This window comes from Pristiophorus japonicus, chromosome 4, assembly GCF_044704955.1.
Source record: "Pristiophorus japonicus isolate sPriJap1 chromosome 4, sPriJap1.hap1, whole genome shotgun sequence".
Classification (NCBI taxonomy): Eukaryota; Metazoa; Chordata; class Chondrichthyes; family Pristiophoridae; genus Pristiophorus; species Pristiophorus japonicus.
Window position 1 is genome coordinate 1,535,306 of NC_091980.1, and position 17,194 is coordinate 1,552,499.

The following is a 17,194-nucleotide window of genomic DNA, read 5'->3' on the forward strand; positions in this document are numbered from 1 at the left end:
CCAACATTTTCCCCACTACTGATGTCAGGCTAACCGGTCTATAATTACCCGTTTTCTCTCTCCCTCCCTTTTTAAAAAGTGGTGTTACATTAGCTACCCTCCAGTCCATAGGAACTGATCCAGAGTCGATAGACTGTTGGAAAATGATCACCAATTCATCCACTATTTCTAAGGCTACTTCCTTAAGTATTCTGGGATGCAGACTATCAGGCCCTGGGGATTTATTGGCCTTCAATCCCATCAATTTCCCTAACGCAATTTACCGCCTAATAAGGATATCCTTCAGTTCCTCCTTCTCACTAGACCCTCGGTCCCCTAGTACTTCGGGAAGGTTATTTATGTCTTCCTTCGTGAAGACAGAACGGAAGTATTTGTTCAATTGGTCTGCCATTTCTTTGTTCCCCATTATAAATTCACCTGAATCCAACTGCAAGGGACCTATGTTTGTCTTCACTAATCTTTTTCTCTTCACATATTTATAGAAGCTTTTACAGTCAGTTTTTATGTTCTCTGCAAGCTTCCTCTCGTACTCTATTTACTCCTCTTAATTAAACCCTTAGTCTTCCTCTGTTGATTTCTAAATTTCTCCCAGTTCTCAGGTTTGCTGCTTTTTCTGGCCAATTTATATGCCTCTTCCTTGGTTTTAACACTATCCTTAATTTCCCTTGTTAGCCACGGTTGAGCCACCTTCCCCATTTTATTTTTACTCCAGACAGGGATGTACAATTGCTGAAGTTCATCCATGTGATCTTTAAATTGCTATCCACCGTCAACCCTTAACTATCCTTTGCCAGTCTATTCTAGCCAATTCACATCTCATACCGTCGAAGTTACCTTTCCTTAATTTCAGGACCCAAGTTTCCGAATTAACTGTGTCACTCTCCATCTTAATAAAGAATTCTACCATATTATGGTCACTCTTCCCCAAGGGACCTCGCACAACAAGATTGTTAATTGTCCCTTCTCATTACACATCACCCAGTCTAGGATGGCCAGCTCTCTAGTTGGTTCCTCGACATATTGGTCTCGAAAACCATCCTTAATACACTCCAGGAAATCCTCCTCTACCGCATTGCTACCAGTTTGGTTAGCCCAATCTATATGTAGATTAAAGTCGCCCATGGTAACTGCTGTACCTTTATTGCACACATCCCTTATTTCTTGTTTGATGCTGTCCCAACCTCACTACTACTGTTTGGTGGTCTGTAAACAACTCCCACTAGCGTTTTCTGCCCTTTGGTATTCCACAGCTCCACCTATACTGATTCCACATCATCCAGGCTAATGTCCTTCCTTACTATTGCATTAATTTCCTCTTTAACCAGCAACGCCACCCCGCCTCCTTTTCCTTTCTGTCTATCCTTCCTAAATGTTGAATACCCCTGGATGTTGAGTTCCCAGCCTTGGTCACCCTGGAGCCATGTCTTCGTGATGCCAATTACATCATATCCATTAACTGCTGTCTGCGCAGTTAATTCGTCCACAATATTCTGAATACTCCTCGCGTTGAGGCACAGAGCCTTCAGGCTTATCTTTTTAGAATTTTGCTGTAATGTGGCCCTTTTTGTTTCTTGCCTTGGGTTTCTCTCCCCTCCACTTTTACTATTCTCCTATCTATCTTTTGCTTCTGCCTCCATTTTATTTCCCTCTGTCTCCCTGCATAGGTTCCCATCCCTCTGTCCTGTTAGTTTAACTCCTCCCCAACAGCACTAGCAAACACTACCCCTAGGACATTGGTTCCAGTCCTGCCCAGGTGCAGACCATCTGGTTTGTACTTGTCCCACCTCCCCCAGAACCGGTTCCAATGTCCCAGGAATTTGAATCCCTCCCTTTTGCACCACTCCTCAAGCCACGTATTCATCTGAGCTATCCTGCGATTCCTACTCTGACTAGCACATGGCACTGGTAGCAATCCTGAGATTACTACTTTTGAAGTCCTACTTTTTAATTTAGCTCCTAGCTCCCTACATTCGTCTCGTAAGACCTCATCCCATTTTTTACCTATATCGTTGGTACCTATATGCACCACGACAACTGGCTGTTCACCCTCCCTTTTCAGAATGTCCTGCACCCGCTCCGAGACATCCTTGACCCTTGCACCAGGGAGGCAACATACTATCCTGGTGTCTCGGTTGCGGCCGCAGAAACGCCTATCTATTCCCCTTACAATCGAATCCACGATCACTATTGCTCTCCCATTCTTTTTCCTGCCCTCCTGTGCAGCAGAGCCAGCCACGGTGCCATGAACTTGGCTGCTGCTGCCCTTCGCTGATGAGCCATCCCCCCCAACAGTACTCAAAACGGTGTATCTGTTTTGCAGGGGGATGACCGCAGGGGACCCCTGCACGACCTTCCTTGCACTGCTCTTCCTGTTGGTCACCCATTTACTATCTGGCTGTGGACCCTTTACCTGCGGTAAGACCAACTCACTACACGTGCTACTCACGTCATTCTCAGCATCGTGGATGCTCCAGAGTGAATCCACCCACAGCTCCAAATCCGCAACGCGGTCCGTCAGGAGCTGCAGGTGGATACACTTCCCGCACACGTAGTTGTCAGGGACACCGGAAGCGTCCCTGACTTCCCACATAGTACAGGAGGAGCATATCACATGTCCGAGCTGTCCTGCCATGACTTAACCCCTAGATAAACGTAATTTGGCAACCGCAATGCTAAATGTTATTTACTGATAAAGAAAAGAAAAAAGAAAAGATACTCAGCAATCACCAGCCAATCACTTCCCCCCTTGGCTGTGACGTCATCTTTCGATTTCTTTCTACTTCTTTTTTGCCTTCTCTCCCCACTGCTCTGCACCGGCTGGGCCTTTTGTCGGCCTCTCCGACATCCCCGAACTCTCGCTTCCCGACGGCTGTTGCTCTCCTCGAACTGTTGGGCCACCACAAAGCCTCTCCACATCTTGAATGTGTGTGCTTTAGTGTTGTCGTAAGAAGATATTACAGCTAACTGGCCTGTAGTTCCCTGTTTGCTCTCGCCCTCCTTTTTTGATTAGCAATGCTCCATTTGCTACCTTACAATCCGATGGGACTGTTCTAGAATCTGGGGAATTTTGGAAGATGACAAGCAAGCATCGACTATCTCTGCAGCCTCCTCTTTTAGAACCCCAGGAAGTAGGCATCAGGTCCAGGGTATTTGTGGGTTTTACTCCCATTAGTTTCTCTAGTACTATTTCTCTACTTATATTAATTACGTTAAGTTCCTCACTCTCATTAGACCCTTGGTTCCCCACTATTTTAGGTTTGCTTTTCATGTCTTCCACTGTGAAGACAGATACAAAATATTTGTTTAACGCTTCTGCCATTTCCTTAATCCCCCGTAATAATTTCTCCTGCCAGAGCCTCCTCTAAGGCTGCTCTCTTCCTTTGTACATACTTGTAGAAGCTCTTACAATCTGTTTTTATATTTACTGCTAGTTTCCTCTCACAGTCTATTTTTTTTCCCTTTTAATCACTTTTCTGCTCACCCTTTGCTGGTTTCTGGCACTCTCCCAATCCTCAGGCTCACTATTATTCTTCACAACATTATAAGCTTCTTCTTTCACTCTGCTGCTATCCTGACCTTCTTTACTGGCCATTGGAGGCCAGCACCACTTGGATGCCCGCATCGCGCTGACCCACCACAACTGAGGGAGTGCCTCACTGTCGGAGGGGCAGTACTGAGGGAGTGCCTCACTGTTGGATGGGCAGTACTGAGGGAGTGCCGCACTGTCAGAGCGGCAGTACTGAGGGAGTGCCTCACTGTTGGATGGGCAGTACTGAGGGAGTGCCACAATGTTGGAGGGGAAGTACTGAGGGAGTGCCACACTGTCGGAGGGGCAGTACTGAGGGAGTGCCTCACTGTCGGAGGGGCAGTACTGAGGGAGTGCCACACTGTCGGAGGGGAAGTACTGAGGGAGTGCCTCACTGTCAGAGGGGCAGTACTGAGGGAGTGCCTCACTGTTGGAGGGGCAGTACTGAGGGAGTGCCGCACTGTCAGAGGGGCAGTACTGAGGGAGTGCCTCAATGTTGGAGGGGCAGTACTGAGGGAGTGCCACACTGTCGGAGGGGAAGTACTGAGGGAGTGCCACACTGTCGGAGCGGCAGTACTGAGGGAGTGCCTCACTGTCGGAGGGGCAGTACTGAGGGAGTGCCACACTGTCGGAGGGGAAGTACTGAGGGAGTGCAACACTGTCGGAGGGGCAGTACTGAGGCAGTGCTGCACTGTCGGAGGGGCAGTACAGAGGGAGTGCCGCACTGTCAGAGGGTCAGCACTGAGGGAGTGCCGCACTGTCAGAGGGGCAGTACTGAGGGAGTGCTGCACTGTCGGAGGGGAAGTACTGAGGGAGTGCCGCACTGTCGGAGGGGTAGTACTGAGGGAGTGCCGCACTGTCGGAGGGGCAGTACTGAGGGAGTGCCTCACTGTCGGAGGGGCAGTACTGAGGGAGTGCCTCACTGTCGAGGGGCAGTACTGAGGGAGTGCCGCACTGTCAGAGGGGCAGTACTGAGGGAGTGCCGCACTGTCGGAGGGGCAGTACTGAGGGAGTGCCTCACTGTCGGAGGGGCAGTACTGAGGGAGTGCCTCACTGTCGGAGGGGCAGTACTGAGGGAGTGCCACAATGTCGGAGGGGAAGTACTGAGGGAGTGCCACACTGTCGGAGGGGCAGTACTGAGGGAGTGCCTCACTGTCGGAGGGGCAGTACTGAGGGAGTGCCACACTGTCGGAGGGGAAGTACTGAGGGAGTGCCTCACTGTCGGAGGGGCAGTACTGAGGGAGTGCCTCACTGTTGGAGGGGCAGTACTGAGGGAGTGCCGCACTGTCAGAGGGGCAGTACTGAGGGAGTGCCTCACTGTTGGAGGGGCAGTACTGAGGGAGTGCCACACTGTCGGAGGGGAAGTACTGAGGGAGTGCCACACTGTCGGAGCGGCAGTACTGAGGGAGTGCCTCACTGTCGGAGGGGCAGTACTGAGGGAGTGCCACACTGTCGGAGGGGAAGTACTGAGGGAGTGCCACACTGTCGGAGGGGCAGTACTGAGGCAGTGCTGCACTGTCGGAGGGGCAGTACAGAGGGAGTGCCACACTGTCGGAGGGGCAGTACTGAGGGAGTGCTGCACTGTCGGAGGGGAAGTACTGAGGGAGTGCCACACTGTCGGAGGGGCAGTACTGAGGGAGTGCCACACTGTCAGAGGGGCAGCACTGAGGGAGCGCCGCACTGTCGGAGGGGAAGTACTGAGGGAGTGCTGCACTGTCGGAGGGGCAGTACTGAGGGAGTGCTGCACTGTTGGAGGGGCAGTACTGAGGGAGTGCCACACTGCACTGTTGGAGCGGCAGTACTGAGGGAGCACTGCACTGTTGCAGGGGCAGTACTGAGGGAGCGCTGCACTGTCGGAGGGGCAGTACTGAGGGAGTGCCACACTGTCGGAGGGTCAGTACTGAGGGATTGCTGCAGTGTCGGAGGGGCAGTACTGAGGGAGCGCCGCACTGGCAGAGGGGCAGTACTGAGGGAGTGCTGCACTGGCGGAGGGGCAGTAAGGAGGGAGCGCTGCACTGTCGGAGGGGCAGTACTGAGGGAGTGCTGCACTGGCGGAGGGGCAGTAATGAGGGAGTGCTGCACTGTTGGAGGGGCAGTACTGTTGTCCATTGCTATTTGTGGGAGCTTGCTGTGTGCAAATTGACAGCCGTGTGTCTTATACTACAACAGTGACTACACTTCAAAAATACGTAATTGGCTGTAAAGCGCTTTGAGACGTCCGGTGGTTGTGAAAGGCGTTATATAAGTGCAAGGCTTTCTTCCTTTTTGAAATACAACAGTGGGTTGTGCCGATATATGGAGCTCCCTCTGTGATGTGACTGAGACCGAAATGCCAAGTGCCTTTGTGCACTTAATGTGCTCTGATGCTATCTCTCGTTCACTGACAGCCTGAGTAGTCTGATTGTATTTACAATAATTTATGCTCCTCCGCTTTCGATGTATCAACAAATTCAGGACTTTCACGGAATAGCGATCGTTATAAATACATTTTTTGGACTGCGGCGAGTGTTTCTGACATTTATTAATAAGGACAAGGTAGCCAATGGCTCAGTGGAGGTCCTATCTCTACAGCACAGATCCCACATTTCCAATTAAACCGATTCATTCAATTCCTTTCACAACAAATGGTTCTATGCTTCCCACACAGGTTTTGATCACTGCCGTCTGTTCCTTTGTGCTCTTGTCAAGATCGAAAGAATATGATTTTTTTTCGCCTGTGTAAAGACACACGAGTAAAGCATCTGGGTCTTATTTGTAAACTCATTTACTCAATCACTTGCGGAGCTCGTTGCCATGAAGGCAGTGTGCAGGAATTTGTATAATGGTTCTGCTCACTGTTTAACAGGCCTCCTGAGTCGAAAGATGAAAACTGTTTTATTCCATATCACCAACACTGGATTCTCGGAAAACTAATTTAAATTTACTCACAATATTCTGACCTCAGCATTAATAATTCCCATCAGGAGGGCAACCTTCCTTATCCGAGAGTGTGTGGGGAGGGGGGAGGGGGGCTAGTGTGGGGGGAGTGTGGGGAGGGGGAGTGTGGGGGGGAGTGTAGTGGGAGGGGGGGAAAGTAGGGGGAGTGTGGGGGGGAGAGTAATGGGGGGAGTGTGTGGGGTGGAGTGTGGGGGGAGTGTGGGGGGAGTGCGTGGGGGAGAGTTTGGGGGAGAGTGGGGGGAGTGTGGGGGGAGTGCGTGGGGGGAGTGTGGGTGGGGAGAGTAATGGGGGGAGTGTGGGGGGTGGAATGTGGGTGGGGAGAGTGTGGGGGGGAGTGTGGGTGGGAGTGTGGGGGGGAGTGTGGGTGGGAGAGTAATGGGGGGAGTGTGGGGGGTGGAATGTGGGTGGGGAGAGTGTGGGTGGGAGTGTGGGTGGGAGTGTGGGGGGGAGAGTGTGGGGGGGAGTGTGGGGGGGAGTGTAGTGGGAGGGGAGAGAGTAGGGGGAGTGTGGGGGGGAGAGTAATGGGGGGAGTGTGGGGGGAAGTGCGTGGGGGGAGAATGTGGGGGGGGAGTGGGGATAGTTTAGGGGGGAGAGTGGGGGGAGTGTGGGGGGGAGTGCGTGGGGGGAGTGTGGGGGGGAGTGTGGGTGAGGAGAGTGTGGGGGAGAGTGTGGGGGGATAGTGGGGGGAGTGTGGGGGAGAGTGTGGGGGGAGAGTGTGGGGGGAGAGTGGGGGGAGTGCGTGGGGGGAGTGTGGGGGGGAGTGTGGGTGGGGAGAGTGTGGGGGAGGGAGAGTGTGGGGGAGAGTGTGGGGGGAGAGTGGGGGGAGTGTGGGGTGGAGTGCGTGGGGGGAGTGTGGGGGGGAGTGCGTGGGGGGAGTGTGGGGGGGAGTGTGGGTGGGGAGAATGTGGGGGAGGGAGAGTGGGAGTGTGTAATATAGCTCCGCCTAGTGGACTGCTGCTCCACCTATTGGACTAACGATGTAATGTGACTACTGATGTAAATATAGTTAAAGATTATTGTGGAAAAGTCACGTGATGAGAGTTAGAGCCATCTTGTCATGTCTGTGTGTCAGTGCTTTGTAAAAATCTATCACATTGGCGATGAGGATAGGATAATCGGATTCCCTAGCTGAAATTCTTGATGGTGGATGATTCAGCCAACCGACAGAGAGACTTTGCTAACCAGCTAATAATCCAAGATAAATTACAAGCACACTTGGCTGAACTGTTGACTTTGCTGAATCCAGATGGCCACACCTGTGGATATAATAGGGCGCTTGGATGAGTTCCATCGAAACCGAGAGACTTTCAGAGTGTATGTGGGGTGGCTAGAAATGCTTTTCACTGCAATTAGTACAATTGAAGTCTCCAATGATGTAAACTGTAACCGGGCAGTTTTAGAAAGAAAATGGGCTATTTTCCTGACTGACGCAGGCCCCGAAGTGTATGAAACCCTGAAAAATGTGTTTGTTTCCAGCAAGCCAAAGGGCACACCACAGATGGAGATTCAGCACTGCAGTCCTGAGCCCCTGGAAATTGCTGAATTTTATCGTTTTGGAACACAAAATCAATTAAATGATGAGAGTATCAGTGAGTACATTGTAGCTTTAAAAAAGCTATCCATTCTCTGTCATTTCGGGAACTTTCAGGACCAAGCATTGCGTGACCGCTTTGTTTGTGGGATGAAAAATGAAGCGATCAGAAGAAAATTGTTGACAATCCCTAACTTGACTTTTGATTTAGCTTGTCAGACAGCTATGTCAATGGACATGGCCGACTATTATTCCTGAGAATGTCTTGCCATTTCCAGTCATCAGACAACTGAGGTGGTTCGCCTGCAGGTTAAAAGTAAAAGGCAGTTGGGACCCAAGGCCTCGGAAACTGGCCAAGGTAACAGAGCACTGAAGTCACGCTATCGGTGTCTGGGACAACACATTGCTCAAAGCTCTCCATATGTGAAGGCAGAGTGTTTCTTCTGCAGGAAAACTGGGCATCTTGCAAAGGCATGCTGACTGAAGGGTAAACCGATGTTCAATGCTAGAAATAGAAATCGCCAGAGTCCACATAGCATGGAAGAGAAGCAACAGGATGAGAAGGCTCTGGAGATACACATCGTCAGGAGCACGAGGGTATCTAACAACGATTCATGCTGTAACATCATTCAAGTATTCATTGCAGAAACCAGGATATCCCTGGAAACCGGCACTGGTGCATCCATGGGCTTTAGTAGAATCGCTATATCTCAACACGTTGTTTGCTTTCCGACTGGAGAAATCGAAGATAGAGTTGCCAGGCTACTCAGGAGAGCAAATCCCTGTTGTAGGATGCATCACCATACCAGTGAAATACAAGGATCAGTTTCAGAGATTGCCTCTCATCGTAGTGTCAGGAGACAAGCCTGCCTTGATAGGTAGAAATTGGTTGGGACCACTGAAGCTGGATTGGAATTAGAATTTTTGCGTGGAAACGAGATTTGCTTCAAAAGACGACATCATCAAGCAGTCGAAGAGAAACAATTAAGACAGAAAGAGATTCATGATAGAGGTAGAGTTAAGGAGAGAAGTGTGAAATTAAACCAGAAGGTGAGAGTGAAGAACCATCACCATAAATGGCTAAAGTGGTTACCAGGAAGAGTGGTGAAGATATGTGGTCCTCGCACATATTTGGTCAAGGTGTTTGATTATGGACAGGTTAGGTTTGTTCACATTGATCATAGTTTACCTACAGATGTGGAAGGAGTTGAAAGTTGGGATGATTCAATTATTTCTGATGAGTCAGATAGTCTTGTTACAAGTAGAGTACCAGTAGCAAATCCTACATCAGATGTACTAGAAACCAGTCCAAGAGAAAGTCAGAATTTAAGTCCGAGTCAGGCAGACAACAGTCTGAAATGGTAGAGAGTTCGGGTGTAAATCAAGGGCATGCCTTGGAGGAAAACTTTCCTCTGGCTCAGCCGAGAATGAGTCTAAGTTCGACATCAAGTTTGGAACGTTCTGTTCAAGAGCGAAGGTATCCTCTTTGAAACAGAAAACCGTTGTGGGAGGGGAGTGTGGGAGGGGAGTGTGGGGGGGAGGGGGGAGAGTGCGGGGGCAGGGGAGGGAAGTGTGGGAGGGGGTGAGGAGAGTTTGGGAGGAGGTGTGTGGGAGGGGAGTGTGGGGGAACGTGGAGGGGAGGGGAGTGTGGGGTGGAGAGGAGTGTGGAGGGGAGGGGATTGTGGGAGGGCAGTGTGGGGGGTATTGTGGGAGGAGGTGTGTGAGTGGAGGAGGGGAGGGGGATGTGGGAGTGGGGAGTTCAGGCTAGTATAGCTGAGGAAGCCCAAGCAGGAGAATGGAATTAGACTAGGTGGCTGATGTGGCGAAACTCAGCAGCAGAGACACACTGGGCGGCTTGGGGAACTAAATCAGACTGTGTGCAAGCATTCCTCTTGGTTCTCCACACTCACATCAGCTTGCACTTGCCGTGTTGGCCCCCAGCTCTCCCTCCAGTGTGAGCAGCCCATTCGTGTTCGTGTCTGAGATCCCAGTCTAAAGCCAGCAAGTTCCACACATCCTGGATGCTAATTTGAATCAGTAAGCAGCAGTGAGATGTGTACTGATCCAACACTGCCCCCAGATCTGTGCCATCAGAGTTAGTCAGGTATTCTTTGTAAAGTGTGGATCTACAAGGAGGAAGGAATATTTCACTGCCTGTAAATGTGAAAGAATAAGTGATGTGCTGTGGGCTGCATGAAGCTTCAGATGCTGTCAGCTTTAATGCTATTTCTCAATTCTGTTTAATGTTACTGAGCTGGAACCGTAGTCCCAACAAGACTCTGCATTTCCCACAGCTCCATCCGTGCAAGCTCGCTTCATCTGCACCTATTTGTATTTTTCTTGTTATTAATAATTTATGATTTCACTTCAAATCCCAGGTCGCGTCCAATTAATAATTCAGTTTTGTTGTCATGCAGTTAAACTTCAGCTTCTACCTTTCCACAATTTAACTCCAATCTTTCATTCTCCATCTCCGGATCTGTTCCACTTCCGGTATTTCTCTCTCCTCTTTACTCACCACAGCTCTGTGTGTTGATGCTGCGGTAATGAAACAATCGTGGCCTCAGTCCTTGGGCTAAATAAACCCTGTCCTGTCACAAAGTCTCTTTTACCTTCCTTCATCGTTCTTTGTTTTAATTATTCGTCCCTGGGATGTGGGCGTCGCTGGCAAGGCCGGCATTTATTGCCCATCCCTAATTGCCCCTTGGGAAGATGCCGCCTTCTTGAACCGCTGCAGTCCGTGTGGTGAAGGTGCTCCCACAGTGCTGTTAGGGAGGGAGTTCCAGGATTGTGACCCAGCGACGATGAAGGAACGGCCGATATATTTCCCAGTCAGGATGGGGTGTTAATTATGTTAATAATTTGAATCGGATACATTTTAGTCCAAAGTTTCTGTGAAGCTGGTAAATAGCCGATTAAATCGAGGCATGGCAGGGCAGCTTAGTCCTGTGCCGTGTGGGAAGACCTGGATGCTTCTCATCGCCTGGACGACCACGTGAGCAGGAGGTTCACCAGCTGGAGCGGCTCGAGCTCTGTGTTTCGGAGCTTGAGCGGTGGCTGGAGTCACTGCGGTGCATCGCGAGGCTGAGAACTTCGTGGAGAGCACGTGTCTGGAGATGGTCTAGCGGGACTGGTTGACCGTCAGTCAGGCAATGAGGACCAGGCAGGTCGGGCAGGCGTCCCTGAGTGCACCTCGCTCACTCTGGAGTTTCCAGTTCTGGATGCTAGTGCCTCTGGGGAGTGCAGCCAGAGCCAAGTCCACGGCACCACGGGTGGCTCAGCTGCACAGCGGGGAGGAAGAAGAATGGACGAGCTATAGCGGTAGGGGATTCGATAGTCAGGGGAGCAGACAGGTGTTTCTGCAGCCGCTGACGTGACTCCAGGATGGTATGTTGTCTCCCTGGTTCCAGGGTCAATGATGTCACTGAGCGGCTGCAGGGCATTCTGGGGGGGGGAGGGTGAACAGTCAGAGGTTGTGGTCCACATCGCGACCAATGACATCGGTAGGAAGAGGGATGAGGTCCTGCAGGCAGAGTTTAGGGAGCTTGGAGAGAGATTAAAAAGCAGGACCTGAAAGGTAGTAATCTTCAGATTACTCCCATGAACTGGTGAGTACAGAAACAGGAGGATAGAGCAGATGACTGTGTGGCTGGAGAAATGGTGCAGGTGGGAGGGCTTTAGATCCCTGAGGCATTGGGACCATTTCTGGGGGAGGTGGGACCTGTACAAGCCGGACGGGTTGTACCCCAACAGGGCCGGGACCAATATCCTCGCGGGGGGTGGGTTTTGTTTGTGCTGTTGGGGAGGGTTTAAACTAGCTTGGCAGGGGGATGGGAACCTGAGAGTAGATTCAGAAGGGAGAGTAGCAAAGCTAGAATGGGAAGGCAGGAAATTAGTAAGCGAGTTTGGAAGGCAGAGGAAACAAAGGCTAGATAATAGACACATAAGGAGTTTATACAATTCAATGTAAGGAGTCTGGAGAATAAGACAGATGAGCTGAGGGCACAGATAGACATGTAGGATTATGATGAGGGTAGTGTGTTTGATGTAGTATATATGGACGCGACTGGATTGAATGTCACCTTAACCCAGGTCAATGATTGGAGCGTGGGCAGGTATAGCAGGAGCAGCGAGGTCGGGGCAAAGGAGCGGCGAGAGATTGTAGAGGGACGTGTTCGGGGCCCAGGAGAGGCGAGGGCCCAGGGGCAGCACGGGCCCAGCCCACACTACGATATGTGAGCACTAGGTCCGTGCAGCAGAGCTGGTCTCCAGTTGTCTTGGTTAACCCTTGCCACTGGACCAAGACCTCGCTCTGTCAAGCCCCGTGTGGTGGCTGATGTGCAACGGTCACCCCACGTTAAAACAATCCACACACAGGCATCTTCCACCCTTCAGGATGTAGTTCAGGATCTGGAATATTAGGTTCTTCATTGAAACACCTGTGAACTCATCCTTTTTTGGCGTGGAAGCAAGTCATCCTCGACTCGAGGGACTGTGTAAGAAAGAAAGAGGGACTTTAGCAAAGCTTTTGATAAGGTCCCACATGGCAGACTAGTCACAAAAGTGAAAGCCCATGGGATCCAGGGTAAAGGGGCAAGTTGGATCCAAAATTGGCTCGGAGGCAGGAAGCAAAGGGTAATGGTCGATGGGTGTTTTTGTGACAGATTTTTTCTGAAGTGGAGTACCTTGCGATATGCCGCATTAGTTAAATTTGTTTGTGCAATTATTTAGGTATTAAAATGTTTAGCTTGCAAAGTTGCTGGAAGTGTGATTCGATAACGGAGTCAACAATTGTCTGGGACCTTAGTGAGCGAAGGCCCCACAGTCCATCTCCTTAACCAGTGAGAGTGAACACCAACAACAACAACAACTGGCATTTATATGGCGCCTTTAACATAGTGAAACGTCCCAAGGCGCGTCACGGGAGTGTTGTGAGATTTTAAAATTTGACACTGAGCCACATTAGGAGAAATTAGGGCAGGTGACCAAAAACTTGATCAAAGAGGTAGGTTTTAAGGAGCATCTTGAAGGAAGAGAGGGAGGCAGAGAGGCGGAGAGGTTTAGGGAGGGAGTTCCAGAGCTTGAGGCCCAGGCGACGGAAGGCACGGCCACCGATGGTGGAGCGATTATAATCAGGGATGCTCAAGAGGGCAGAATTAGAGGAGTGCAGACATCTCGGGGGGCTGTGGGGCTGGAGGAGATTACAGAGATAGGGAGGGGCGAGGTCATGAAGGGATTTAAAAATAAGGATAAGAAATTTGAAGTTGAGACGTTGCTTAACCGGAAGCCAATGTAGGTCAGTGAACACAGTGGGTGATGGGTGAGTGGGAGTTGGTGCGAGTTAGGACACGGGGCAGTGAACACAGGGGGTGATGGGTGAGTGGGAGTTGGTGCGAGTTAGGACACGGGGCAGTGAACACAGGGGGTGATGGGTGAGCGGGACTCGGTGCGAGTTAGGACACGGTCAGTGAACACAGGGGGTGATGGGTGAGCGGGACTCGGTGCGAGTTAGGACACGGGTCAGTAAGCACAGGGGGTGATGGGTGAGTGGGACTCGGTGCGAGTTAGGACACGGGGCAGTGAACACAGGGGGTGATGGGTGAGTGGGACTTGGTGCGAGTTAGGACACGGGTCAGTGAACACAGGGGGTGATGGGTGAGTGGGACTCGGTGCGAGTTAGGACACGGGTCAGTGAACACAGGGGGTGATGGGTGAGTGGGACTTGGTGCGAGTTAGGGGACCAAGTTGGCAGCCGAGTTTTGGATCACCTCTAGTTTACGTCGGGTAGAATGTGGAAGGCCAGCCAGGAGTGCGTTGGAATAGTCAAGTCTCGAGGTAACAAAGGCACAGATGAGGGTTTCAGCAGCGGATGAGCTGAGGGGCGGAGATGGACGATGTTACTGAGGTGGGAATAGGCGGTCTTAGTTATGCTGTGGATATGTGATCGAAAGCTCATTTCAGGATCAAATATGACACCCAGGTGGTGAACAGTCTGGTTCAGCCTCAGACAGGAGTTGGGGAGAGGGATGGAGTCAGTGGCTCGGGAATGGAGTTTGTGTCGGGGACCGAAAACAATGGCTTCGGTCTTCCCAATATTCAATTGGAGAACATTTCTGCTCATCCAGAACTTGATGTGGGACAACAGTCTGACAATTTAGAGAGCGAGGAGGGGTTGAGAGAAGTGGGGGTGAGGTAGAGCTGGGTGTAATCAGCGTACATGTGGAAACTGACGCTGTGTTTCCGGATGATGTCACTGAGGGGCAACATGTAGATGAGAAATAGGAGGGGCCAAGGATAGATCCTGGGGGGACACCAGAGGTAACGATGGGGGGTGGGAAGAGAAGCCGTTGAAGGTGATTCTCTGACTACGATTAGATGGATAAGAATGGAACCAGGCGAGTGCAGTCCCTCCCAGCTGGACCATGGTGGAGAGGTGCTGGAGGAGGATGGAGTGGTCAGCCGTGTCAAAGGCTGCAGACAGGTCGAGGAGGACGAGGAGGGATAGTTTACCTTTGTCACACTCACAAAGGATTCATTTGTGACTTTGATGAGAGCCGTTTCGGCAGGTGCAGAAATCGGATTGGAGGATTCAAACATGGAATTGTGGGAAAGATGGGCTCGGATTTGGGAGGTGTGTTCAAGGACTTGGGAGAGGAACGGGAGGTTGGAGATGGGCCGGTAGTTTGCAAGGGCGGAGGGGTCGAGGGTTGGTTATTTGAGGAAGAGGGACAGTGCCTGAGGAGAGAGAACCGTTAACAATGTCGGCTAACATGGGAGCCGGAAAAAGAAGTTGGGTAGTCAGCAGTTTGGTGGGAATAGGGTCGAGGGGAGCAGGAAGTGTGTCTCATGGACAGGATGAGCTCGGTAAGGTCATGAGGGGAGATCGGAGAGAAACTGGAGAAAGATGTGAGGTCAGGGCTGGGGCAGGGGGGAGCCTCAGAGAAAGATTGGCCGGTGGGCTAGGGGAAGGAAGGGGAGGGGCAGAGGCGGCCGAACGGATAGTCTCAATCTTAGAGACAACGAAGTCCATGAGGTCCTCAGACATATTGTCGGGGGTGAGGAGACTGGGGAGAGGGGTTTATGAAGAGGGTTAGCAGCCGGCGTTTATCTTTGCATTCCAGAATGATCCTGGAACAGTGAGCGATTGTGGCAGACGAGAGCAGGACCCGATAATGCTTTATCTGATAGAGCCAGATCCGACGGTGAATGGCTAAACCAGTTGTGCGCCATATTCGTTCAGGTCTGTGTCCCTTGGACTTGAGGGAGCGAAGATCAGGGCTGTACCGGGGAACGGCCAGGGTGAGAGAGAGGAATTGTTTTAACAGGGACTCGGGTATCAAAGGTGGTGATGAGGGTGTGGTTGAGCAGATCAGTGGCTGCAGGAATGTCACGGTGAATGGAGGACCAAAGACTGGACAGTTGGGAGTTGATAAGTGCAGTTGTCAGAGAGTTGGGAGAGAGTTTTTCCAGAGGGCGGACTCAGGAAGAGGGAGGGTTGGTTGTGGGGGAGTGGTCTGGAAGGGGGATGTGGGTGGAGAGCGATACGAGGAAGTGGTCAGAGATGGCCTTATCTGCGATTGACCCGATGGGAGTAGCGAGAACACGAGAGATGGCAAGGTTGAGGGGCTGGCCGTGAATATTGGTTAGGGAGTTTACATGGAGGGAGAGATTAAGGGAGGACAGGAAGCAAGTGACCTCCTAGGACAGAGAGCATGGTGAATTGAGATGGGGGTTGACTAGGTTGATGCTGGAAATGAGGGGGTTGACTTATAAAGATAGGTTGAGCAGGTTGGGCCTATACACATTGGAGTTCAGAAGAATGAGAGGTGATCTTATTGAAACTTATAAGATAATGAGGGGGCTCGACAAGGTGGATGCAGAGAGGATATTTCCACTCATAGGGGAAACTAAAACTAGAGGACATAGTCTCAGAATAAGGGGCCTCCCATTTAAAACTGAGATGAGGAGGAATTTCTTCTCTCAGAGGGTTGTAAATCTGTGGAATTCACTGCCCCAGAGAGCTGTGGAGGCTGGGTCATTGAGTATATTTAAGGCGGAGATAGACAGATTTTTGAGCGATAGGGGAGTGAAGGGTTATGGGGAGCGGGCGGGGAAGTGGAGCTGAGTCCAAGATCGGACCAGCCATGATCTTATTGAATGGCGGAGCAGGCTCGAGGGGCCGAATGGCCGACTCCTGCTCCTATTTCTGATGTTCTTATGTTAATAGGGAATCACCGAGGATGAGAAGTCGTTCGATGCAGAGGCAGAAGGAGGAATGCAGCGAGGATATCTCAGTAATAAAATGCTTATGGTACGTGAGTGGGCGGGAGAGAAGGAGAATTTGAAATGAGAGGTGAGAGGGGTGGAATAGGGTGAGCTGCTGGAGGGAGGAGAAAATGCAGGAGGAGTGTGGGACAGGATGGAGAAATGAACAGAGGGAGGACTGAGGAAGAAATCGGGTGAATTAAGAGTCAAATCAGAAATAGACAGAAAGAAAGATTGAAGTAAAACTGAAAGAAGAAAGAGACAGAAAGGAAAATAAAAATATGTAAATATGTAAAACTTGACATTTTAAAATCTCCAACAATTCATAACTGTTCACTTGCTGGGCCACGGGATATTAATGTTTGGCCTGAAATATCACGCCCCACGTGTTAGGGTAAAACTGGTTAAAATAAATGCATTCACATTCTCGCGAAAGTAGAAGAGAGAAAGTTCTGATAAACTACATCTCGATATCCCATGGTGAGTTTACTTGTGAGTTTTTGGATTCGATCTGAAGATTTTCTTACATCAGTTACACTGAAATTTCTACATGGGGAAACAAGAATACGTTTTCTGTGGTTTAACCCCTGCTCCCCACACCAGAGGCTTGTGAGAGCAAGCAGAATTCACTCGAACCCTGCTGCAGCTCTCCTCCCTCCGATTAACTGCAATCTGCATGCCTTACATCATCGACACGTTATTCAAGGCCTGCCAGCCTCACAGGATTCACCAATGGCAGCAGTTAATAAAACAGAGAGCAGCAATAAATAGATTTTATGCAAATCGGACCCAGCCGTGGCTCAGTGAGTGGGTAGAAGGTCGTGGGTTCAAATCCCACTCCAGGAACTTGAGCATAAAATCTAGGCTGACACTCCAGTGCAGTCGTCAGAGAGCACTGCACTGTCGGAGGGGCAGTACTGAGGGAGTGCCGCACT